At 41.8% G+C, this 27,990-nt stretch overlaps 1 protein-coding gene across 1 annotated transcript in view; it reads right to left on the minus strand.

Annotated features, from left to right (window-relative positions):
* STAT1 (signal transducer and activator of transcription 1) overlaps positions 1-16,034 on the minus strand; it is a 176,087-nt gene extending 160,053 nt beyond the window's left edge. Inside the window, exon 1 of the mRNA XM_072120887.1 lies at positions 15,876-16,034. The gene's annotated coding sequence lies outside the window, so the exon portion shown is untranslated. The remainder of the gene's footprint in view (positions 1-15,875) is intronic.
* Between the last annotated feature and the right edge of the window lie 11,956 nt (positions 16,035-27,990).

Consider the following 27,990-nt stretch of genomic DNA (forward strand, 5'->3'; position numbering starts at 1 on the left):
TCTCGAACCAGTCTGCCCATTCTCCTCTGACCTCTGGCATTAACAAGGCATTTCCGAACACAGAACTGCCACTCACTGGATGTTTTTTCTTTTTCGGACCATTCTCTGTAAACCCTAGAGATGGTTGTGCGTGAAAATCCCAGTAGATCAGCAGTTTCTGAAATACTCAGACCAGCCCTTCTGGCACCAACAACCATGCCACGTTCAAAGGCACTCAAATCACCTTTCTTCCCCATACTGATGCTCGGTTTGAACAGCAGGAGATTGTCTTGACCCTGTCTACATGCCTAAATGCACTGAGTTGCTGCCATGTGATTGGCTGATTAGAAATTAAGTGTTAACGAGCAGTTGGACAGGTGTACCTAATAAAGTGGCCGGTGAATGTATGTATCATTTATGTTTTGTAGTGTGTGTTTGACAAAAGCCTGTAATAGGCCGAAACGTCACTGTTTTTGATCGTTTTTGTGTAAATAAAAGCATCACTTGGCATCATATCTAAAGGAGTGCTTGGATTACTTTACTTTGCACATCTCCATTCTCCTCTTCAGATGAGCTTATGGATTCCCCTCCAACTAGTCAGCAAGGTGAATTAGAAAACAGGAGTAGCAACATCAGGATCAAGAGGCTGCCTGAGGACACACATGTGCCTGATCTTCTGCCATCAGTTAAAGGCATTTTCAAGATGTTGCATGAGCATGCTCCCAATACACGCATTGAAATACACTGCTCAAATAAATAAAAGGAACGCTCAAATAACACATCCTAAATCTGAATGAATGATAAATTGAATAATGTTCTGTAATAAAGTTGAATGTGCTGATAACAAAATCACAAAAAAAAAAAATCATCAACTGAAATAAAATTTATTAACCAATGGAGACCTGGATTTGGAGTCACACACAAAATTAAAGTGGAAAAACATACTACAGGCTGATCCAATTTTGATCAAATGTCCTTAAAACAAGTCAAAATGAGGCACAGTATTGTGTGTGGCCTCTACGTTGCCTGTATGACCTCCCTATAACGCTTCTCATGAGGTTGTGGAGACATGATGTGCTTGATGTGCTTAATTGGATTCAGGTCTGTGGAACAAGCGGGACGGTCCATAGCTTCAATGCCTTGATCTTGCAGGAACTGCTGACAGACTCCAGCCACATGAGGTCTAGCTTTGACCTGCATTAGGAGGAACCCAAGGCCAACCACAGCATATGGTCTCACACGGGGTCTCAGGCTCTCATCTCGGTACCTAATGGCAGTTAGGCTACCTCTGGCGAGCAGAAGGAGGGTTGTGCAGCCCTCCAAAGAAATTCCAAGCCACACCATTAGGGATCCACTCCCAAACCGATCATGCTGAACGATGTTGCAGGCAGCAGATCGCTCTCCACAGCGTCTCCAGACTCTGTCACGTCTGTCAGATGTTCTTAGTGTGAACCTGCTTTCATCTGTGAAGAGCACAGGGCGCCAGTGGTGGATTTGCCTGGTGTTTTCTGGCAAATGCCAAGGGTCCTGCACAGTATTAGTCTATGAGCACAATCCCCATCTGTGGATGTCAGACCCTCATACCATCCTCATGGAGTCGGTTTCTAACCGATTGTGCAGACACATGCACATTTGTGGCCAGCTGGAGGTCAATTTGCAGGGCTCTGGCAGTGCTTCTCCTATTTCTCCTTGCACAAAGTCAGAGGTAGCGGTCCTGCTCCTGGGTTGTTGCCCTTCTACTGCCCGGAGTTCCGGCCCGTCTTTGGGGAACCTGCATGGGCGTCTTCTGCTGAGACCTGCGTCAAGGGGACTCATCTGTCGGTGAAGTTCAGTTCCATACCCTGGCTTATGAGCTAGCCTAGAATGAAGCAGCCCTGATCGCAACCTATAAAAAGGGACTTTCTAGACAGGATAAAGGACCACTGTCTGCATGTGACTTGCCGTCTTCGCTGAGTGGTCTCATCTCTCTAACCATGCAGATTAATATCCGCTTTACTGAGTGCTCTGAGGAGCAGTTCCTGGAACAACTGCAAGTCAGGACTCGTTGTCTGCCCCGCCTGGCTCCTTTCTTCCAAAGACCCTGTCATCCACCTTCAGACACTGCTGCAGAGGAAAGATGCAGGTGGATAGAGCTCTTCTGACTACTCAAGAGTGTTCCTGATGAAGACAGGAGAACTTCTGCCTCTATTGTGCCAGCACGGAGCACTTCGTCCTTAGCGTCTGGGAAACGCACAAACCTAGGGTTCCTGGGAGAAGCGTCCCTAGGTGAAAGCCAAGCTTCTCCTCTTCTGAATGTTCCAGTCCTACTCAGCTATGGAACAAGCAGTCCGGATCAAGCTTCAACCTTTCTGGACTCTGGCTCTGCAGGGAACTTCATGGATGCTGCCCTGGTCTCCTAGCATCGTTTTCCGATGGTTCATCTAGAGAAGCCGCTGGTCATTGCTTCCGTCAGTGGGCAGGTCCTCTGCGACGCGGTCCAGTATCGCACAGAGCCTATATGCTTGTAAGTTGGGGTCTTGCATAAGGAGACTGTCCTTCTATGTCCTACCTTGGGACACGTCTCCCGTGGTTGCAAAGCTCCTGAGCTCAACTGTCATACTGGTGAAGTTCTCCGCTGGGGTCCAGAATGCAAGTCACAATGTTTTGTGGTACCTTGTCCAGTGTCCACCGTATCTTCTCCGTTGTCCTTCAAGCCTCTGGTGGGTCTCCCCACTCCATATATGGACTTTGTCGATATCTTCTTGAAAAAGATAATGGAGACTCTGCCACCACACTGTCCCTACAACTGCCCCATAGACCTGTTACCAGGCACGTCTCCTCCACAGGGTCGCTTGTATCCTCTATCTGTGCCTGAAACCGCAGCAATGTCAGGCCTACATGAAGGAGAACCTGCAGAGGGGATTCATACGCAAATCCTTCTTCTTTGATTCTTCTTTGTGGCCGAAAAGATGGGTCACTCTGTCCATGCATTAACAATCGCGGTCTTAACAAAATTACAGTGAAGAACCACTACCCATTGCCGTTGATCACAGAGCTTTTCGACCCCCTATGTGGAGCTGAAGTCTTCATCAAACTAGACCTATATGAGGCATATAACCTCACCCGCATCTGCAAAGGCAATGAGTGGAACATGGCCTTCAATATGCGTGATGGACACTTCAAGTACCTTGTGCCGTTTGGACTCTGCAACGCTCCAGCTGTATTTCAGGAGTTCGTCAACAACATTTTCAGAGACCTGCTTTATACTTGTGTTATGTCTATCTCTATGATATCCTGGTGTGCTCTAGGTACCTTGTGTCCCACTAGTCCCAGGTATGGCAAGTTCTCGGATATCTAATCGCCTTTATGCTAAACTCGAGAAGTGCCAGTTTCATCAGAAAAGCCTTCCATTTCTCGGGAACATCATCTCCGATGAGGTCCTACAGATGGATCCCAATAAGTTGTCTGTGGTTCTCCAGTGGCCTCGCCCAGTAGGACTTCGTACTATACAAAGATTCCTGGACTTCGCCAATTACTACCGGCAACTTATAACACACTTCTCCTCTCTGGTATCTCCTATTGTGGCGCTGACCAAGAAGAACACCAACCCTAAACTCTGGTGGCAGAAGAAGCTTTCGCTAAGTTGAAGTTCACCTTTGCCTCTGCTCCAGTTCTCACATGGCTTGATACAGAGAAGCCATTCCAGCTGGAGGTTGCCACCTCCGCAGTGGGAGCTGGTGTGGTGCTCACCCAAAAAGGGCCCAAGGGCCGAAGCCTCACCAGGTTCTTTTCTAAGACTTTATCCTCTGCACAGAGGAATTACTCCATAGGAGAACGAGAACTACTAGCCATAAAAGTGGCCTTAGCAGAGTGGTGCTATCTTCTGGAGGGAGCTTACTTTCCAGTCTGCATGTATACTGACCACAAGAACCTCCTTTATCTCCAGACTGCTCAGCGCCTTAATCCACGACAAGCACGCTGGTCATTCTTCTTCTTCCCGCTTCAATTTCTTGATCCTTGATCAGCCTTGAAGAATGTCAAGGCTGATGCCCTTTCTCATGCCTCGGATATCATTGGGGAAGAACCGGCTCCACGGCATGTCAGTCCTCCTAAGAGACTGTTTGTTGCAGCTCCAGTGGACCTTCGGCAGTTTCCTCCTGGCAAGACCTACAACCGACCTGCTCTTTTGAAGCGGATACTAACTCGGGGACATTGCTCTCGTGTTGCTGGGCACCCTGGGGTGCAACGCTGTCGCCCTCATTTCCCATTTCTACTGGTGTCCTGATCTGGTCAAGGATGTATGGGATTTTGTGGCTTAAATCTCATGTTCATTCCATTGTTCTCATTTAAATAGATGACAAAAGAATTAAATTCAGGTTCAGTTCCAGACCACACAATAAACACATCATCTATAAAGCGAAAAATAACCTTTTGTCAAGGTTAACCATGGTTATCTCTAAAGAAACATGTGCAGTCATCATTGCACTGCACAAAACTGGCCTAACAGGGAAGAGTATCGCAGCTAGAAAGATTGCACCTCAGACAACAATCTATCGCATCATCAAGGAATTCAAGGAGAGAGGTTCCATTGTTGCCAGAAAAGGCTCCAGGGCACTCAAGAAGGACGAGCAAGCGCCAGGACCATCTCTTAAAAGTGTTTCAGCTTCGGGATTAGGCTAGCAGGAGTGCAGAGCTACATGCACGGTGAGGCGGAGACTCTTGGAGCAAAGCCTGGTGTCAAGGAGGGCAGCAAATAAGCCACTTCTCTCCAGAAAAAACATCAGGGACAGACTGATATTCTGCAAAAGGTACAGGGAGTGGACTGCTGAGGACTGGGGTAAAGTCATTTTCTCTGATGAATCCCCTGTCCGATTGTTTGGAACATCTGGAAAACAGCTTGTTCGGAGAAGACAAGGTGAGCAATACCACCAGTCTTGTCTCCTGCCAACTGTAAAGCATCCTATAAACATTCATGTGTAGGGTTGCTTCTCAGCCAAGGGAATCGGCTCTCTCGCAGTCTTGCCTAAAAACACATCCACGAATAAAGAATGTTACCAGAATGTCCTCCAAGAGCAACTTCTCCCAACCATCCAAGAGCAGTCTGGTGATCAACAATGCCTTTTCCAGCATGAAGGAGCACCTTGCCATAAAGCAAAGGTGATAACTAAATGGCTCAGAAAACAAAACATAGAGATTTTGGGTCCATTGCGTGGAAACTTCCCAGTTCTTAATCCCATTGAGAACTTGTGGTCAATCATCAAGAGACGGGTGGCCAAACAAAAACCAACAAATTGTGACAAAATGCAAGCATTGATTGTGCAAGAATGGACTGCTATCAGTCAGGATTTGGTCTAGAAGTTGATTGAGAGCTGCCAGGGAGAATTGCAGAGGTCCTGAAGAAGAAGGGTTAACCCTGCAAATATTGACTTGGTGCATTAACTCATTCTGTCAATAAAAGCTTTTGTAACTAAGAATATGATTGCACTGGTATTTCTGTATGTGATAAAAACATCTGACAAACACACATAAAAACCAGAGGACAACAGATCATGTGAAAATATAATATTTGTGTCATTCTCAAAACTTATGGCCATGACTGTACAGATGGATCCCAGTTGTCTGCGGTACTTCAGTGGCCTCACCCAGTACAAACCTGTGCTATTTAGAGATTCCTAGGATTGGGTAACTACTACCGGCAGTTCATATATCCTCCCTCATGTCTCCCTTTGTGGTGTTGACCAAGAAAAAAAGCTGATCCTAAACTCTGGCCTTATGCTGCTGAAGAAGCTTTCTCCAAGCAGAAGTCTGCCTTTGCCTCTGCTCCTGTTCTCACTCTGCCTGATACATAGAAACCATTCCTGCTACAGATTGATGCTTCATCGGTTGAAGCTGGAGCCGTTTTCATACAAAAAGGGCCCAGAGGTCGAACTATCTCTTGCCACTTCTTCTCAAAAACCTTCTCTGCCGTAGAGATGAATTGCTCCTTAGGTGATCGGGAGCTCCTGGACATAAAGCTTGCCTTGACCTATGTCAGACCTGCTGTTTGGAAGATGATACTAACTTGGGGACATTGCTCCCGTGTGGCTGGGCACCCAGGGGTGCAAAGATCTGTTCCTCTCATCTCTCGTTTCTACTGGTGGCCAGGATGCCAAGACTTTGTGAGTTCCTGCACTTCCTGTGCCCATAATAAGTCCTCACGTCTCAAGCCTGCAGGTCTGCTCCTGTCACTGCCTATACCAAGTTGCCGTGGACTCACGTAGCCATGGACCTTGTTACGGACCTTCCACCATCTTTTGGTAATACTGTCATCTGGGTGGTCACAGAACGGTTCTCCAAAATGTCCCACTTCATTCCTCTGCCTTTACCATCATCTCCTCATCTTGCCATCTTGTAGCTCCTCCTACTCCTGAGGCTGATTCCACCAATGTCTTTGAGGTAAAAGAGGTCCTGAGTATGAAGTGGATTAGAGGGACGGGTTCTTTCTCCTCAACTGGAAGGGGTTTGGGCCAGAGGAGAGATCTTGGGAGCCCGAAGACAACATCCTGGACCGCAGTATTCTGCAGAGGTTCCTTCATGCCAAGAAGAGGGGGAGGCCAAAAGGAGGGGGTACTGTCACAGGTGCTCCGTGCGTCTCCGTGTGCTCCCAGCAGCACAGCCGCAGCTTCACTCACCTCCATTTTGTCGCAAGCCAAGCACTTACATTCACCAGGAAGAAGATGGTGAACTCTGGCGGACCTGAGTGGGGAAGCAACACATGCAGGATATCGGGCGTACGATCTTTGTGAATCAGAATCAGAGTTCATCCTCGTCGGACATTCCGGATAAGGGATCGCGCAGGGACCGGGTAAGCAAATGTGCCCCGATGACTTTTGGAAGGTGGGGGGTGATAACAGGTGTCTGATCGCACATGATCGTTTTTTGGCGCAGCTGCACTAGCTTGCATGCAACAAAAATCGAGGGGCACGCTGTCGGATGATCCGACAGATTCGGACTGAGCAAGGGATTTAACTTTCAAATTATGTCGCAAGACAATGCACTTACATGTACCAGGAAGAAGAAGGTAAACTCCAGCGGAGAAGCGACATATGCAGGATATCAGGCGTGAATTGGACCAGAGTGCATTATCATCAGACAATGCTGTTTTTGTGAACTCCTCGGACCGGGTAAGTAAATGTACCCCTTATCCCTATCATTGTTATAATACACTACTATTTGTCTGTATTGCTGTGCACAATATTTCATACGGACAGCTTGCCCCTTCATAACTAGCTTTTTTTGCCATAATCGTCAATCATTGACCTTATTATCTCAGAGTTTAAATTTCCCTGATCAGAGTTCTTTCCACTGAGGCATGATGAATAGTGCAGCCGCGCCACAAAACGGTTGCGTGATGGTCATAAGCAGTTTGCACAGAAATGTGCAAAAGTCTGCCAGAAAACCAGTGCACATCCCTTAGTAAATGTGCCCCAATTACGGAAAAAATGGGAAAGAGATCTGTGGTTTGCAGGGAAACTTACTCACCTTCTCCGGCACACCGGACACCCGTGACTGGCGGATCTTTGCTTGTTTACAAACTGCTTTAACCAGGGCCGGAACATAGGGGGGACTCGGATGGCGTGCGCCCCAGGGCCCCCACCAGGTGGGGTGAAGAGGGGCCTCCACCATCCCCTTCTATGCTTTCCTACACATAATGTATGTACTCATGTAGGACACCGATATAAATGATCTTTAAGGTAGAGCGGCAGCAAGAGGCAGGAGCGCAGCAGCAGTGGAGGGAGAGAGGGGGAGAAGAAACTCACTGACTCTGGCCAATCCCCGTTCTGCGTGTAAGTAACAGAGGGAGGCACCGAGTGCAGGCTGAAGATGAAGGCTGCCGGCAGTATGTGAAGAGGAGCCTGTAGTACCGCGCTGTGTACAGTGTCTGACCTGTACCTTCTCTCCAGGAGCACAGAATCGAGTCTCTGCTCTCACACTCTTAACCACTTGTTGCCTGGTATATAGTGGCTGCTGTCTTGTAAAGGTTCCTTATTTTATTTTGGCAGCATTTCTTATGTAAACCTGTGTACATGAGCAAAACCCACCATGTGTACCTCTCCCTAGACCCCTTAACTTATTCTACTCCAAAGACTAGCACACACAGTCAAGATCTGTGATTTTAACACCTTAATGCGTTAAGGATGAATGTAGGGGGCTCACGGCAGCCAAAACCCACAACTGGCACTGATTATGTATATTAACTATTTACCTATCGCTGGCAGCAGGTAAATGCCACCATTTTGGGTTGGCTCCTCGTGACGTCATTGGGGAGCGACTATCTGTTCCCTTAGCAGCTGTCATTGGGCAGGATCTATAACACTGTGCTAGAGCACAGTGTTATAGATCCCTAGGAAATTCTCCATATACTTCAATACCATAGTATTGCAGTATGTGGTAGGAATGATCAGACCTCCAAAGGTTAAGGTACACTTGGGGGCTCAAATAAGTAGTAAAAAAAAATTCAAATCACTCCCCTTTCCCTAGAACTGTTCTAAAAATAAATAAAATCATAGACATGTTAGTTTTTGTCATGTCCAAAAAGTCACAATCTATCAACATATAAAAACAGTTATTCCTCAAGGTAAACCCCATAATGGAAAATAGTGCCCAAATGGCCGAAACGCCACTTTTTCCCCATCTTGAAACAACAAAAGATTTAAAGGACACCTGTCATCAGGTCTGTGTCACTTGTCCTGTCACCTCTACCTGTTGGAGCAGCTCACAAGGATCCCATCCCAGCCTTTATCTAGTTATTTTATACATTATTCATTGTAAAATCATCTATTTTTTATCATGTAAATGAGGCTGGTCACATGGTCAGAGGCAGTGATGTCACCCATGTTACCCCTCCCCTCTCCTCCCCCTGCTCATGTCTGTGTGTAATGTATAGTAAAGCATGGCTAGTGTGTGTGCTGCATCTGCTGACATGCTGCATCCTCCTAATATACAGGTGAGAGACACAGACATCAGCTACACATGAATCTGACATGTTCTGCTGTGACATGGCTGCCTGGAGCTGCTGTATCTCTCCTATACACACACACATGCACACACAGGCTGCAGGGGGCGTGGCCACCAGCACCAGGAAGCACATCATTATACAGCCTCACATCATTATACAGGCTGTCAGTCAAGCACTGGGGGTGTGGCTGTACCTCCCACTCATGAATAGAGTGGACAGCTTGAATATGCTAATGCTTCATTGGACATTTCACAGGTCATTTGCATACAGCTTTAGGACCTCATTGATTAGGTTTACAGGCATGTAGAGGGACAATAAAGGGATAGAGGCAATGCTCTCTAATGGCAGTTTATGAAAATATATTTAGTTTAGGGGGGTTATTTTTCATGACGGGTTCTCTTTAATAAAAAGTGATCAAAAAGTCATACAGTCCCCAAAATGGTAGCAAAATAAACACCATCAGGTCCCGCAAAAAAGGACACATTATGAAGGTGCATAAGCCTAGATGTCATGTGCACAGTGCAAGCCGTAAAAATGGGTCGACAAGAAAATGGTGCAAATGTGTTTTTTCTACAATTTCATTGCATTTGGAATTTTTTCCAGCTCACTAGGGCAGTGATGGCAAATCTATGGCACGGGTGCCAGAGGCAGCACTCGGAGCCCTTTCAGTGGGCACCCAGGCTGTCATCCCAGGACAGAGTTCACCGCACAGGACTCTAATCTACCTGCAGTCCCAGACATCTTGAAATGCCACTCTCAATGCTATTTAACCCCTTAAGGACGCCGGGTTTTTCCGCTCATTTCTCGCTCTCCAACTTCAAAAATCCATAACTTTTTCATTTTTACGTGTACAGACCTGTGTGAGGGCTTATTTTGTGCGTAACAAATTTTACTTTCCCGTAATGTTATTTATTTTAACATGCCATGTACTGCGAAGCTGAAAACAAATTCCAAATGTGGAAAAATTAGGCGATACCTAATATGTTTGTGATTTTTACTGTTTATTATGTTTTATATCAGTTCTAGAGAAAGGGGGGTGATTTGAACTTTTAATATTTTATAAATTTTTTTTATTTTTTAACCCCTTCCCGACATTTGACGTACTATTACTGCATGGCGGGAGGTGCGTTCCCGCAAAATGCAGTAATAGTACGTCAAGCTTCTGGCGCAGGCTCCTGAACGGAGCCGGCGCCAGAAGCTGCGGGTGTCGGCTATATATTATAGCCGACACCTGCCTCTAACACCCGCGATCGGAGACTTCTCCGATCGCGGGTGTTAACCCCTAACACGCCGCGGTCGCGCTGACCGTGGCGTGTCAGGGGCATTTAGTTGGAATCGGCCCCCCCCCCGCGGCGCTTACCGGGGGGGTCCGCTGCTCTGATCGCAGCCCCGGGACTGCCGGTGCCCGTGGCTGCGCGATTCTTCTTCCGGGAGCCGGGTCCGTGCCTTCTGGCAGGACCCGGCTGTGACACACTGAGCATGCGCAGCATGCTCAGTGTGTCACATAATACAGTGTAATACATCTGTATTACACTGTATTAGGTGAAGAATAGCTTGAACAAGTGATCAGTGGATCACTTGTTCAAGCTAACCTGTAAAAGTAAAGAAAAAAAGTAAAAAACACTAATAACACACTTTTGAATAAAAATAATTAATTAAATAAAGTTAAAGTCCCCTAAACAGAAACATTCCCTATACACATCTAATAAAGTGAAAAAACTGAAAATCACCAAAATACCCCACATATTTGGTATCGCCGCGTCCGTAACAATCTGTACAATAAGTCAGAAACATTATTGGACCCGTACGGTGAACGTCGTAAAAACTAAACGCAAAAAAACTCGCCAAAAATGTAAATTTTCATAAAATCCCTTCACAAAAATGTTCCAACAAGTGATCAAAAAAAGTTATGTGCACCAAAATGGTACCACTGAAAAGAACAACTCAACACGTAAAAAATAAGCTCTAAACTAGCACTGTCAACCAAAACATATTAAAGTTATATCTCCGAAAAATGGCGATGCAAAAACAAATGAGATTTTCTTTATATTCGTTTTTTCCTGTAAAATATATAAAAAACTATACAAATGAGGTATCACCGTAATCGTAGTGATCTAGAGAATAAAAATATTATAGTATTTTTAGTGTACGGTGTACGACCCCAAAATATACAAAAAAAAGGACCCAAAATTGACAATTTTCTTTTCCTCCATACATTAAAGAGTTAATAAAATCTCATCAAAAAGCTACAAACCCACTAAAATGAAGTATTTGTAAAGTGCATCTCATGTCGCAAAAAATAAGCCCTTATATGTCCAAATTGCCAAAAAAAAAAAGATTGTATAGCCATTATAAAGTGACAATGCATAATCTGCTCTGAATGGCGCAGCTCCCCTCCATGCCCTGGCGTGTGCCCATAGAGCAGGTTACCACCACATATGGGGTATGGTTATACACGGGAGGGATTGGGTATCAAATTTTGTGGAGCATTTTGGTATTTTATCCACTGAGAATTTGTACATTTTATGAAAAACACATTAATTTAGTAAAAAAAATAATAAATTTCAAAATTGCATCCGATTTTGTTTTAACCCCTGTAAACCAATTAAAGGGTTAACAAACTTCATAAAAGTTGTTTTACGTACGTTGAGGGGTGTAGTTTCTATAATGGGGTAATTTATGGGGTTTTACTTTTATTTAGGCCTCTCAAAGTGACTTCAAACCTTCAAACCTCAATAGCAGGATTTTGCTTTTTTTATGAAAATGTGAAAAATTGCACCTAACTTTCAAAGCCCCATAACAGCTTACAAAAATGAGAGTATGCATAAAAAACCATGGAGGCATAAAGTAGACATTTGGTGAATGTTAGTTATTACGTTTTCTGGTGTTATGACTCATGTGTGGAAAAAGTAGAACATTTTGAATTGCAAAAATTGAGAATTTTTCCAAATTTTCACCAAATATCTGATTTTCTCATAAATAAATGCAAAACATACCACCAAAATTTTGTAACTAACATGAAGTACAATGTGTCACGAGAAAACAATTTCAAAATCACTTGGATATGTTAAAGCGTTCCAAAGTTATAACCACTTATGGTGACACAGGGCAGATTTGAAAAAATGGGCCGTGTCAGGAAGGTGAAAAGTGGCTTCAGCGTTAAGGGGTTAAACTTTTTTTTTTCTTTTTTTTCCACTATTTCTTAGACCATCTAGGGTACATTAACCCTAGATGGTCAGATCGCTCCTACCATATACTGCAATACTTCTGTATTGCAATATATGGCATTTTTGCAGGTCATACATTACAATGAGCCACTGGCTCATTGTAACGAACCTGCAGAAGCCATGTAGCCTCGTGTCAAAAGAAGACCCGAGGCTACCGTGGCAACCGATCGCCGCCCCCCGATGACGTTCGGGGGCGCGTTGATCGTAATAAAGATGGCGGCGCCCGCGCGCCGCCGTCTTTTGAACGCCGCCGTCGACTTTGCTGGCGGCGTTGAGAGGGTTAATAGCCGCGATCGATGCAAGCAAAATGCAAAAACCCCCACCCCTATAAAGGTAGATCGGGTGGTAGGTGGATGTAAGGGACGTGAGGAGAGCTCTTTTTAGAGCTAATCCTCACGTCCCCGCTAACTTTTAATAAACTTTATTCCCCTAAGATGTAAATTTAGTTATGCGGCTACTGGGGCGTGGAGTAGCCGGGCACGAGGCTACACAGCGCGGCTACTCAACGCCCCAGTAGCCACGTTACTCCTCCTACCCTGTGTGTTTAGCGCACGGCATCCGACAAGCCGGAGTTCTGCGCATGCGCAGAACGCCAGCATGTCGGGCGAGGGCGCGCAGCTACGATGAGCTGCGCGCCGAACACACAGGGTAGGAGAAGTAACGTGGCTACTGGGGCGTGGAGTAGCCGCGCTGTGTAGCCTCGTGCCCGGCTACTCCACGCCCCAGTAGCCGCATAACTAAATTTACATGTTAGGGGAATAAAGTTTATTAAAAGTTAGCGGGGACGTGAGGATTAGCTCTAAAAAGAGCTCTCCTCACGTCCCTTACATCCACCTACCACCCGATCTACCTTTATAGGTAGAATCGTGGTGGTAGGTTCCCTTTAAGGGGTTAAAGGTGCCACATCCTTGACTGATTGGAACTGCAGGAAAAGTGAGAAAGTATAAACATTGCCAGATTATCTTCCCCTTGCTGGCCCCATGATTCTTCCTGTACAGAGAGAACCTGGAGAGAAGCTACAATGATGTCTAACATTGCACTTGTGCTTTAAATTGTATTGATGTCCTCAGGGGGCCGAAACAATTTAATGTCTTGGAAGAATAGGGAGCAATAAGTTACTGTTTAAATTCTCATGTTGGCACTTGATAGTAAAATAGTGGTTCTTGGTTGTAGTTTGGGCACCTTGCCTCTAAAAGGTTCTCCATCACTGCTCTAGGGCATGGCATGGAATATTTAATGCTCTCTCTAGGAACTAAAACAAGAAAAGGAAGAAAACAAGCCCTCTATGTAAACAGAAACAGCTCCGTAAACAAAAGTAAAAGTTATGGATTTTTAAAGATGGCGAGTGAAAACTGTAAACGCCAAAAAAAACCTAAAATGTTGTGGTCCTTAAGGGGTTTTAAAGAAAGGGGTTATTCATATGAACATGTTTTTTTCAAAGACTGTGTGGTTGCCATATTTCACAAAAATAAACACTGGTTTTGGTTTGTGACATGTGGCCACCACACGATCTATGATTCTCAGATAACCAAGTGTGTGCTACAGCCCTAGCTTGACCAGATCTGTAAATTTTGTACAGAATATCAATTTTTTTTCTGCAGAAATCATAGCAATTCCTGGACTTGCACTAAAAATTGCATTGTCTTGATAAATCACCCCCACTGCGGCATTTAAGGCTGCTGTAACTACTTTAGTTCCTGTAGCTCAGTGTCTCTGTTTGCAGACTGTTACAGACTGCTCTGTTATTTATCCATCACAGACAACCTATTTACACTGAGGTCTGTATTATGAGGTTTTCCAGTAGTTGAGTAGTGTACTGTGATGTTTTGCAGCAGCTGAGTCATGTAGTACTACGAGGCTCGGATAATACAATGTATTATCATATTCTGCAACTGGTGAAGTGTGTATGATTAGGATCTGCAGAAGTTCAGTTTAATTAAAGTTTTGCCCTTTGTTTAACAAGTATATTTTTCAAGGGCCCCCACCAGCTTTTTCGCCCAGGGGCCCGCACCAACCTTAAGCCCTGGCTTTAACAGACACTGTAACACAGACACTGTTTACAAATCCTTTACAGACACTGTAACAGAAGTCTCATAAATCCAACTATAGTCAATGGGTTTTGTTGGGGCACTCTTAGATTTATTTAATGTCTACTGTTGGCAGATCACATCATATTGGGCGGCACAGTGTCTGAGTGGGTAGCACTTCTGCCTTGCACCGCTGGGGTCCTGGGTTCAAATCCCACCCAGGTCAACATCTACAAACAGTTTGTATGTTCTATATGTGTTTGCGTGGGTGTCTTCCGGTTTCCTCCCACACTAGGTTGTTTAGATTGTGAGCCCCATGGGGACAGGGACCGATTTGACATGCTTTGTGCAGCGTAATCTGTAGGCGCTATATAAATAAGGCTGCATTCACACTACTGCAAGGGGGACATATATACGGCCGATATACGTCCCCCATAGACAGCAATGGGCGCGCGGCGCCCTACGGGAGCGGTATGGTGCAGCACACGTGCGGCACCGTACTGCTCCGTGCCCCGTGAAAAAATAGGACATGTCCTATTTTTTCAGGGCATACGGCGCCATGCGCCATATATCCCTATGGAGAGGGGCGAGGGTGAGCAGCGCTCTCCCCCTCCTCTCCCCGCGCGCTGCCGTGTGCCGCCGTGCTACGGTACGGCGGGCACCGGTCGTGTGAATCCAGCCTAAAGAATTATTTTTATTTTTGTACTGCTTCTTGTGGCCCATCTGACATTGCCAGGTGAGCGTTAACTCAAATTCCATCCAAGAATAGGACCTGCCCTATAATTTACAGCGCAGTCAGTCAACACATTCACACTGAGACACAGCAAGTTCATGTGAGGCATGACGCATGCACTGCACCGTGAACACGCACAATAATAGAAGTCTACTGTGCTGTAAATTAATAGCAAAATAATGGAAGCCCCCTGCCATAGGCTGTGCACCTAGCCTATTTTATAGGCTGGTACAGCCCACCTTGGTGGTAGTAGCTCTCCCCATAGCCAAGCATAACCATCCATAAGGCAGGACCAGCCAAGCCACTGCCCTTCAATAGCAGAATATCCAAACAATAAAATTGACAATAATATTGTTTATGCACATACATATTAAAGGGAAATCACACATATTAACTCCTTACGAGACCACATACTTTTATATCAGTAATATCAATAGCAGCTAAAAATGCACCAGTACAATAACACTATTTGTGACCTGCAATACTATAGTGTTATAGTGTTCACCTCTGAATCCTCTTTGTATGTGCAGTTATGTGGCTTCTTTAAACTGCATAGGGAATAGAACAGCCCATAATGATGAATTCTTTTTACTTTCTGTTTCTAGTTTTGTGTGGGATATAAAGCCATGACCCTTTTGAAAATGAGTGGAATGGTGGATGAGGCCTCAGAAGAATTGGAAATTCAGATGCATGTTCCCATATATATATATATATATATATATATATATATATATATATATATATATATGGGTTATATACGATCATTCACACGTACTACAGAGAAGATCAGGTCAATCTTTAACATGTATCATTAGATGTATCTTGTAAGGACACTGACACTGACACGGTAAGCCTGCTAGACTTCTATTGCAGGGCACAGTATGACACAATACAGAAGACACCGTAAAAAGACTTACGGTATGTTTACCTACCTGATCGTGTACGATCCTCAGCACACTGCGCTGCTATGTAACAGTCTTTAAAAGTGTTCACGTTTGTTCAGAAACGGAAACGAGTTTAGCAGATTGTAGAGAGACGAAACGAAACCGAAAACAGCCAGGCTCGTGACGGGGCGTGACCTACCGATCGTGACACCGTACATCCAATCATCTCTTCGGTTGCATGGATTTCATTTCCTTGTCTGAGTTGTGACATTGATAATTCGGTTGTTGTAGTGTCAGGCCGCAGTGTGGTAGATAAAGTTATCTCATGTGATTTACAAGCAGATTGAAGAGAAACAGACTCATTTACTAAGGTTAACCACCCCAATCTTTCCTTCTCCCCCTCCCGCACACACTGGAGGTGCAGGGTGTTCCAGTCATGAAAGCAAGACCACCTCAATTTTTATATGCCGGGAAGTGTCCAGCTAATTTACTTCAAAGAACCCCTCATCGACCTGGAACTCATTGAACTATATACAAATCCCTCAGCTACTATACCATAATATAAAGTGATAATATATAATAATATATAGTGATGTCCATTATATGCCGTGCTATCCTATATATACAGCCAGGGCGGCTATGAATTTCCTACTTTTTCCATACGTAGTCATAACAGCAAAAAAACTTGATAACTAACATTAACCGAATGTCTGCTTTATGTATCTATGCTTTTTTATGCATTCTCTCTTTTTTGTAAGATGTTATGGGGCTTTGAACTTTAGGTATGATTTCTCAAATTTTCATAAAAAACACAAAATCATGCTTTTGTGGGACCTGCTCAGATTTCAAGTGACTTTAAGAGGCCTAAATAAAAGTAAAACCCCATAAATGACCCCATTATAAAAACGACACCCCTTAACGTACGTAAAACAACTTTCATGAAGGTTGTTAACCCTTTAATTATTTTACTGGGGATAAAACAAGATCGGATGGTATTTTGAAATTTACATTTTTTTGGCTAAATGAATGTGTTTTTCAAAAAATTTACAAATTATCAGTGGATAAAATACCAAAACTGTCCACAAAGTTTAATACCCAATCTCTCCTGAGTATAACAATACCCCATATGTGGTGGTAACCTGCTGTATGTGCACACGCCAGGGCATTGAAGGGAAGGAGGCACCATGCAGAGCAGATTATGCATTGTCACTTTTTATTGGCTATACAATCTTAATTTTTTGGGACAAATAAAGGCTTATGTTTTGTGACATGAGATGCACTTTACAAATACTTCATGTAAGTGGGTCATTAGCTCATCAATGAGATTTTATTAACTCTTAAATGTATGTAGGAAAAAAAATGGTAAATTTTGGTTTCCTTTCTTCTTGTATGTTTTTGGGGTCATTCACCGTACCATAAAAATAACATATTATCTTTATTCTATGGGTCACTACGGTTATGGTGATACCTCATTTATATAGTTTTGTACATATTTTTACAATTTTACTGAATAAAAACTACAGAGAAAATCTCATTTATTTTTATATCGGCATCTTTAGGGAGATATAACGCTAATATTTTTTGGTTGACAGAGCTGGTTTAGGGCTTATTTTTTGCGTGTTGAGTTGTCTATTTCAGTGATTTTGGCGTACGCCATCTTGGCGTACATAACTTTTTTTGATCACTTTTTAGAACATTTTTGTGAAGCGATTTAATGAAAAATGTACATTTTTGGCGAGTTTTTCTGGTTTCATTTTTATGCCGCTCATCAAGCGGGTTCAATAATGTTTCTGAGTTATTGTACAGATTTTTACAGACGCGGCAATACCAAATATGTGGGTTTTTTTCTGGTGAGTTTGTGTTTTTTTACTTTATTAGATATGTATAGGGAGTGTTTGTGTTTAGGGGACTTTAACTTTATTTAATTAATTCTTTTTATTAATAAATGTTTATATCAAGTGTTTTTAACATTATTTTTTTACTTTAACAGGTTGGCTTGAGGAAACTCCGATCGCGGGTACTAGAGACCAGTGCCAGCTGTAACATACAGCTGCCACCCCATGCTTCTGGTACCAGCTCTGTTCAGGAGCCGGTACCAGAAGCATGACGTAATAATACTGCAAATTGCGGGAACGCACCTCCCGCCATGCAGTATTATTACGTCAAATGTTGGGAAGGGGTTAATGACTAGGCTCGATTTTTCAAATCTGACCTGTGTCACGATAATTGGTTATAACTTCGGAACGCTTTAACATATCCAGGATTTTAAGAATGTTTTCTCGTGACACATTGTACTTCATGTTAGTTGTAAAATTTAAGTGATAAGTTTCACGTTTCGTTCTGAAAAAAAGTGAAAATTTGGGAAAAGTTTGTTAAAAATCTTCATTTTGTTGAAATGTTCTGCTTTCCAGTCAGGAAGTAAAACTACCCAAAAAGCTTGATATTTAACATTTCCACAATGTCTTCTTTATGTTGTTGGAATGATATTTTATGCGTCCTCTCCTTTTTCTAGGATGTTATGAGGCGCAGAACTTTAGATGCGATTTTTCTCATTTTCATGAAAATCGCCAAAACTCACATTTTGAGGGACAACTCAGCTTCCAAGTGACTTTGAAAGGCCTGAATCATTCATGTAAAACCCCATAAATTACCCCACTATAGAAACTTCACCCCTCAACATATGTAAAACAACTTCTATTAAGTCTATTAACCCTTTAAGTGTTTCACATGGGTTAAAACAATATGGACCTGCGATTAAGAAACTTTTGAATTTTTTGGGAAAATACATTCATTTAGGCCAAAACTGACAGTTTCAGAATAAGTTAAATGATGAAACACACTGCACATTTGATTCCCAAATTCACCAGAGTGTACGGATACCTCATCTGGTGGTAAACTGCTGTATGGGCAGACGGCTGGCCATGGAACAGCAGATTTGTATTGTCACAATGTACAGGCTATAAAGTTTTAGTTTTTTGGTAATGCAAACATATGAGGGCTTATTATTTGCGGGATGAGATATAATGTATAGATAATACATTTTGGGGGTCTATAGCTCATTCATGTGATTTTATTAACTATTTCAAGGGGGACACAAACAAAATCATCAATTTTTATTTTGGATTTTTAGCACTTTTTCCCCCCCTCTCACTATAACATAAAAATAATTTTTTATCTTTATTCTTTGTTTCACTACGATAACGGTGTTACCTCATTTATATAGTTTTTCTTATCTTTGCTCAATTTTACTGAGCAAAACCAATATTGGAGAAAATCGCATTTTTTTTTACTATCAACAACTTTTCAGGGCCATAACTTCTGTATTTTTCTGTTGACAGATCTGGTTGAGGGCTTATTTTTTGCGAAAAGAGTTTATCTTTTCAGTCTTATCATATTAGGGAACATAACTTTTTTTGATCACTTTTTAGAACATTTTTTGTGATAGTGTTTTCGTGGGGTTTTTTTACGTTGTTCACCGAGCGGGTCCAATATTGATTTAGATTTATTGTACAGATTTATACGGACGCGGGGATACCAAATATGTACTCTTTTGTTTGTCTTATATACTTTTTTGCATTTTATGTGTAACTGGGGAGATTATGTTACTTTTATTTTATTTATTTATTTAATTATTATTATAAAATGATTACATTTTTTTTTTTTTTACTTTTTTTTACATTTTCCACCCGTTGGCTTGAACAAGCATTCATCTGATTGCTTGTTCAAGCGTTTACACTGCAATACACTTGTATTGCAGTGTACAGTGTAAGTAACTGTACAGCTGGGTCCTACCAGGAGGCCGAACCCGGCAGGAAGAGGAGCCGGCAGCCTCGGGGCACTCGCCGGACCCCGGGGCTGCGGCAGGAGGGATCGGATCCCCCGGTAAGCACACCGCGCGGGGGGGGGGGGGGAAGCGGGTCCACAAGGGACACACACGCCACGGTCATGCTTTACTGCGGCGTGTAAGGGGTTAAACACCCTGGATCTGAGTTTTTCTGATCACTGGTGTTAGTGCCGGGTCCAGACTGACCCGATGTCCCTAAATCTTCTTTCTACGGCGGCTCGTCAGAAGAAGTACCCTTAATGACCACCATAAAAAGCCGATAGGACCGTCATTAAGGGGTTAAGGCTCAGCCCGATTTTTTGGATTCTGACTTGCGTCGCTTTATATGGTTATAACTTTTGAATACTGTTACTTATGAAAGCAATAATGAGATTGTTTTCTCCTCATATGTTGTACTTCATTTAACCCCTACGGGACGCAGCCTCTTTTGGCCTTAAGGACGCGGCCCCATTCTTCAAATCTGACCTGTGTCACTATAAGTGGTTATAGTTTTGGAACGCTATGAGATATCCAGGGGATTTTGAGATTGTTTTCTCGTGACACATTGTACTTCAAATTAGTTTAAAAATTTGGATGAAATCTTTTGTGTTTAGTTATGAAAAAAAACAAAATTTGGCAAAAATTTGGAAAAATTCTTTATTTTCAACGTTCTAAATTCTCTACTTTTGATGCAGATAGTCATAGCTCCCAAATAAATTCATAACTTACATTTCCCAAGTGTCTGCTTTATGCTGGCATGGTTTTTTAAGATTCCACATATTTTACTAGAATGTTCTGAGGCTCAGAATTTAGGTATCATTTTTCAAATTTTTTGTAAAATCACCAAAACCCGTATTTAGATGGACCTGCTCAACTTCTAATTGACACTGAGAGGCCTAAATAATAGCTAGACTCATAAATTACCCCATTGTGGAAACTACACCACTCAATGTATGAAAAACCACTTTTAAGAAGTTTGTTAACCCTTTAGGTGTTTTATAGGGGTTAAAACAAAATGGAGGTGCAGTCTGCAAATTGTAATATTTTTTCACAATACACCCATTTTGGGTGGAAAATTAAACATTTACAATGGATTAAATGAATAAAGGCTCCACAAAGTTTGTTAGCCAATCTCTCCCGAGTACAGGGATACCCCATATGTGGTGGTAACCTGCTGTGTATGGGCGCACGGCCGGGCATAGAAGGGAAGGAGGCGCCATCCAGATCAGATTTGCTATGTCACATTGTACAGGCTATAATTTTTTTCTTTTTTTTATTGTGGACCTATAGGGGCTTATTTCTTTTGCCACATGAGATGCACTTTTCTGGTACGTAATTTGGGGGAATCTATAGGCTAATTGGTGAGATTTTATTAACTCTTTGTTGGTGGAGGAAATGAAAATCATCACTTTTCAGGAAGATTTTTATGGGTTTTTTTTTTTGGCTGTTTACCATACCATAAAAATAGTATATTATTTTTATTCTATGGGTCGCCACGATTACAAAAAGACCTCATTTATATAGATTTTTTATTTTTTTCCCATTTTTACTGCATAAAAAGTAATTTGGCAAAAATGTTGTTAATTTTAGCATCACCGTCTTTCATATGCATAACTTTTTTATTTTTCGCCTCACAAATCTGTTTAAGGGCTTATTTTTTGCGAGAAGGATTGTTCTTTTTAGTGGTCTTATTTTAGAGTGCATAAAAGTTTTTTAGAGCATTTTTATAGGGTATTAATTGAAAATGATCTTTTTTTCTGGAGCTTTTTTTTGTTTTGTTTTTTACGGGGTTCACTTTGCGGATCTAATAATGATTCTGTTTTATTATACAGATTGTTACGGACGCAGGGATACCAAATATGTGGGGGTTTTGTGTATTTTATTCAATTGTACTGAATAAAAACCAATTTGGAGAAAATCTTGTTCATTTTAGCATCACCATCTTTTTATATGCATAACTTTTTTATTTTTCGGCTGACAAATCTGGTTAGGGGCTTATTTTTAGCGAGAAGAGTTGTTCTTTTTAGTGGGTTTATTTTGGAGTGCATAACATTTTTTAAATTACTTTTTAGAGCATTTTTTTATAGGGTATTAATTAAAAATTATCTTTTTTCGGAACGTTTTTGCGTTTTTTTTCTACGGCGTGTATCGTGCGGGTCCAGTAACGATTCTGTTTTATTATACAGATTGTTACGGACGCGGCAATACCAAATATGCGGGGTTTTTTGTGTTTTTGTGTTTTTTATACTTTATTAAGTGTTTTTATGGGAAAGTGACATTTTAGGGGCTTATATTTTTATGTATTTATTTTTTATTTATTATAATGTGTAGTGTTAAGTGTTTTTGCATATTTTTACTTATACATACTTGAACTTGAACCAGTGATGCTCTGATCACTGGTTTAAGTTCAATACACTGCTCTACAATACTATTTTATTGTAGAGCAGTGTAAACTGTCTGAGCAAGCTTGCGCATGCTCAGACAGTTTACAGTCAGACCCGGAAGGGGTCTGGCTGCCATGGAGACCGGGCAGCTCCGGGGCACATGCCAGTCCTCGGAGCTGCCCAGAAGTGGATCGGATCCCCCGGTAAGCGGCACGGGGGATCCGATCCACAGCGCAAACACCCTTACACGCCGCGGTCATGTTTGACCGCGGCGTGTAAGGGGTTAACACCCGCGATCGGAGCCGGCTCCGATCGCGGGTGTTAGCGCAGGCTGTCAGCTGTACTAGACAGCTGACAGCCGCTGCTTCTGGTACCGGCTCCGTTCGTGAGCCGGTGCCAGAAGCAGGACGTTATAGAACGTCCCCGTGCGCTAAGCATCTAGCCCCGGGGACGTACTATAACGTCCTGGTGCGCCTAGGGGTTAAGTGGTAAATTTTGGCTGATAAGTTTTGCCTTTATTTGATAAAAAAAAAAGAAAAAAATTATGAATGTTTTTAAAAAATGTGCAATTTTCAAAATTGGAAATCATTGCGTTTTCAGGCAAATAGTTTTACCACCTGAATTAGTGGCTTTTACACATTTACCATATGTCTGCTTTACATTTTTATAATTTTTTAATCTTTCTTAATTTATAATCTTTCAATTTCCCACAGCTGTTTAAAAAATTAAAGCTGAATTCTGATTGGTTTCCATGGGCAACAAGAACAGTTTTACCTCAGACACTTCTGATCTCCCCCAATGTCTTTAGGCCAAGTCAGGCACTCTCTGCACAGAGTGCTCCGACAGAGGGCACCACTTTTTTTTTCAATATGTGGTGTGTGACACAATTCTGTCGGACTTTGCATGTTAAATCTGGTGCACAGTCCGACCTACATGCCCCCTCATTTGTGTTGCATGATGACTAGTGCAGCAACAAAAGGGCCGTGTGCGACACTAATGTGATGCAGGCACGTCTTAAAGGGGACCTGTCACCCATCAAAAAAGCACTAGGAGCTTCTTAATAAAGTAAATGATAAACAGCTAGCTTTATCGAACCCTCTGATCAACCCTTAGTAGGTTTTAGTTAGACCCTACATAACTCTATTCCGACCGCCCGCTGACTTTAGACTTCAGCGCGCACAGGTCTGGAGTCTTTAGACGTCGCTGCAGTTTTCTGCTGCTCCCGTGCAAGCCGTGGGAACAGGACCTGGTCTCCAGGTGTCAGAGGTACCCGGGGACCCTGGGGAGAATGGCCCTGTTACCGCCTCTCCGCACCTCTGTGCATCGCGTTCAATGAGTGCGATTCAGCGAGGAGCAGAGCCGACGCGGCCACCGGCTCCATAGACTCCATTAAGCAAATTTATTTTTTTAAATGTGAAAATGTCCCCCAAGGGGTCTTTTATGACCTCATGGGGGACATATAAAGTAAAAACACAAACACAAACATTTTTTTATAAATATTCATAAAAACACAATGACATTTTGCCATATAATAAGAAAAAATTCCCAGCTACACTACAAAAAGCATTGCCATAGTCGCCCCGTTTGTCCAAGACTATACATATTATATATCAAAATGACCGAAACAAAATAGGGAATTTATTAATAATGTTCATTTTGAGTTCATTCGAAAATTTTATAAAAGTACTATAAATTGCAAAAAAACCTTGTTAACTAGCTCTATGTGTCCCGAAAAAAAAACACAGCAAAAAAATTTAAGGTAGCATGCAAAATTACACATTCTTAGCTCTGAAACCGGTCTAAACGAAAATTCGCTAAAAGTGTCCGTTCACTAGAGTCTTTTCAGGCCGCGTCACTAAGGAGTTAGGACAACTATGGTCAGCGAAGGATTGCTCAAAGGTTGTAACTTTGGTTGTAGTATCAAATGTCCAGTTTTGTATCAGATATTTTATTTTTTCGTATGTTTCTTTTTCCTCATTTGGTAGTGAAAATTCTTTAAATATTTGACTAAAGGTATTAAGTTTCCCTTCAGTGCTTATGTCTTATAAGGACTTGCTACATCGTGACATAGTATTACATCCAGCTTCTGACACTGGTTGCCAAATGGCACCAGTGCCAGAAGCTGCAGCTGTTGGCTGTATATAATAGCCAACACCCGCGATAGGAGTTTCCTCCGATCACGGGCGTTAACCCCTTACACACCGCGGTCACGCTGACCGTGGCATGCAAGGGTCTGTTGTATTAGATCTTTCATAAAATCCATTCACAAAAATGTTCCAAAAAGTGATCAAAAAAAGTTACGTGTACCAAAATGGTACCACTGAAATGGACAACTCAAGACGTTAAAAATAAGCCCTAGACTAGTTCTGTCAACCAAAAAATATAAAAGTTATGTCCCCAAAAAGATGGCAATATGAAAATAAATGAGATTTTCTCTATATTAGGCTTTCTTCAGTAAAATTGTAAAAATATATTAAAAAGCTATATACATGAGATATCACCATAATCACAGTGATCCATAGAATAAAGATAATATGTTATTTTTATGGTTCCGTGTACAGCCCCTAAAAAATACAAGAAGAAAGAAAACCAGAATTTATGATTTTCTTTGCCTAAATACATTTAAGAGTTAATAAAATCTCATCAATAAGCCGATAACCAACTTAAATGAAGTATTTGTAAAATGCATTTCATGTTGCTGAAAAAAAACACTTACCGTATTTATCCAAATTGCCAAAAAAATTAAGATTGTATAGCCGTTGGGACGATGCATAATCTGCTCTGAATGGCGCAGCTTCCCTTCTATGCCCTGGAGTGTACCGTACAGCAGGTAACCACCACATATGGGGTATTGGCATACCCAGGAAAATTTGGGTATTAATCTTTGTTTCAGTATTTTATCCACTGAAAATGTGTACATTTTTTGAAAAACACATTCATTTAGCCCAAAAAAATGAAAATTTCAAAATTGCACACGATTTTGTTTTATTCCCTGTACAACAATTAAAGGGTTAACAAACTTCATGAAATTTGTTTTACATATGTCAAGGGGTGTAGTTTCTATAATGGGGTAATTTATGGGTTTTACTTTTATTTGAAAAATCACACTTAAAGTTCAAAGCCCCATATCATCCTACAAAAATTAGAGGATGCATAAAAAACCATGTCATCATAAACCAGACATTCAGTTAATGTTAGTTATCAAGTTTTTTTGCTGTTATGACTATGTATGGAAAACGTAGAACATTTTGAATAAATAAATGCAAAACATACCACCAAAATTTTTCAACTAACACGACAAAGTGTCATGAGAAAACAATTTCAAAATCACTTGGATATGCTAAAGCGTTCCGAAGTTACAACCACTTATAGTGAGACAGGGCAGATTTGAAAAAAATGGCCTGCGTCAGAAAGGTGAAAAGTGGCTTCGGTGATAAGGGGTTAATGCATTTTTGCATCCAGTTGTATAGTTCTATATTGCTTTCTATGAATTGAAGTGCTAACATTGGTAGGTTATTATATCTAAGTGGTATCAGTTGTCTAACACTAGGGGTTTTGGTCCACAGATGTAAGCTCGCTTTAGCAGGGCCTCTTAATAGACTGGTGTATCTAGGGACATCTGTGGAGGGACACGGCCCACAGAAAACTATCTATGGTACCTTTGCCCAGAACACTCTCTTCCATAAGTACCCATTTTTTGACTGTATCCCTCATCCACCATCCTTTAAGCTGGTCTAGTATGGGTGCTCTGTAATAGTTTAGGAGATTTGGACATCCCATTCCCCGTTCCTGGATCGACAGGTATAGTATCTCTGATGGTACTCTTGCTCTTTGGTTGTTCTACATGTATTTGAGTAGTATTCTCTGAATACAAGCAATTTGTGAGGTAGATATTGTCACTTTGAAATTACGAAAGTAATAGAAAATCTTTGGTAGTAGGAACATTTTATTAGCAGTTATTCTACCGATCCATGAAGTGGGAATTTCAGAAAGGGAAATTTAAAGGGAAATTCAGATCAATGTGTTTTTTTAAATGGCTGTGGATACCCATATCCAGAATTGAGCATTTAGATGGATTGATTTTATAATAACTGACTGTTGAAAATTGTGTTATGATGTCTAGGGTTGCCTTCAGTGATTTCTCTAGGAAGGTTAGGCATAGCAGTATGTCGTTTGCAAACAAGCCAATTTTATGTTCTTGGTTACCTATGCGTATGCCTTGAAAGTCACTGGAGTCTCGATGAGTTGTGCTAAAGGTTCTATAATCATTAGGGAAATGATTGGGGACAGGGGGCAACCTTGTCGGGTTCTGTTACTGATTTTAAATACTTTGGATAAGGTGCCTGAGTTGAAAACTTGGGCTGTTGGTGTAGTATACAATGGCATAACATAATTGATAAATTGGGTGGTATACCATATGCTTTAAGAGACTCTTGCATATATCAAAAGATAGAAGCAGAGAAGGCATTCAAACCCTTTCAGCTTCTCCCATCAATGACAGGAATCTCCTCGTGCCATCCAGAGTCTGACAGCCCTTAACAAAACCTACTTGGTCTTTATGTATGATTGGGGGAATTAAATCAAGTAGTCTGTTTACCAAAATATTAGCATAAATTTTCATGTCTGAATTGAGCAAGGATATTGGTCTATAGTTGGGGGTACATCAGGGCTTTTGCCAGGTTTGGGTAGTGTAGCATTTCTTTAGGCAAATAACTTTTCTCTGCCGCCTGGTTAAGTGTTCTAGTTAAGTACGGGGTTACTATATCATGCTACATTTTGTAAAGTTCATTGGACAGCCCATCTGGGCCTGGTGATTTTTTGTTTTAAGTGTTTTAATGCCTTAGCTAATCTCTGCTGAGGATATTGGTCTGGAAAGATGGGTAATCTGTGCTCTACTTGCGCAAGGCTTATATGGGATAGAAATTGACATATTTGATCAACGTTAGGTTGGGGTGTATTTTTGTCATCTTTTAGGTTGTTTAATTTTTTATAATAGTCTGCAAAACAGTCTGCTATTGCTTGTGGGGAAATCAGTTTGTTACCATTAAGGGTGGTTAGATAAGGAATTCTAGTTTTGGTTGTGCGTGATTTAAGTTGGTTGGCAACCAATTTGCTTTGTTGCCCTGCCAGTAGTAGGAGAGTTTGAGTATCTAGAGCTTTAATTCATATTGGTATGAAGTTATGTATCTGTGATTGTCAATCTCCTTAGTTAGATGTGATGATGGAGATGCTATATTTTGTCTGTGTAGTTGTGCGATTTGTGTTTGAAGTTCCAGTTATTTGGCAATTCTTTGGTTTTCATTTTGTCCTTTTATAAAGGTATTTGACCTCCATGGACTGTTGGGGTGATTGTAGTACCTATCGCTAATGATCATTGATATGGGAGCATGGTCAGACCATGTTATATTATAGATTCTGTTTTCTTCTATTCTGGCTAAAAAATGTGGTGTATTAGGAAAGAATCCAATCTAGAATATACCTGCTAGGAGTAGGAGAAAAAAGTGTAATCCCTTTCAGGAGGGTGCTGGATTTGCCATATGTCATATAGTTCATTTTTATTAAATAGCGTATAGATAGTACAGGCAGTCCCCGGCTTACGTACAGGATAGGTTCCATAGGTTTGTTCTTAAGTTTATTTTTGTATATCCACACAATTTTTTTTTATGCCCCAGTGACAATTGGTGTTTCTAAATTTTTGGCTGTAATGGGACCATGTATTATCAATAAAGCTTCATTACAAAGACCTAACAGCTGATCATTGCAGCCTGGGACTATAGTAAAGCATCCAGAGAGTTTCACCAGAGCTCACACTGGGCAGAAGGGTCCATGTTTAACTAGGGGTCATCTGTAAGTCGGGTGTTCTTAAGTAGGGGACCGCCTGTAGTTGGTTCTGGGTTTACAGTAAATTGTGCAAGGATGTATGTATGCCAGACAGAGTATAGAGCAGTGGTGGCGA

Source organism: Engystomops pustulosus, chromosome 8 (genome assembly GCF_040894005.1).
Source record: "Engystomops pustulosus chromosome 8, aEngPut4.maternal, whole genome shotgun sequence".
NCBI lineage: Eukaryota > Metazoa > Chordata > Amphibia > Anura > Leptodactylidae > Engystomops > Engystomops pustulosus.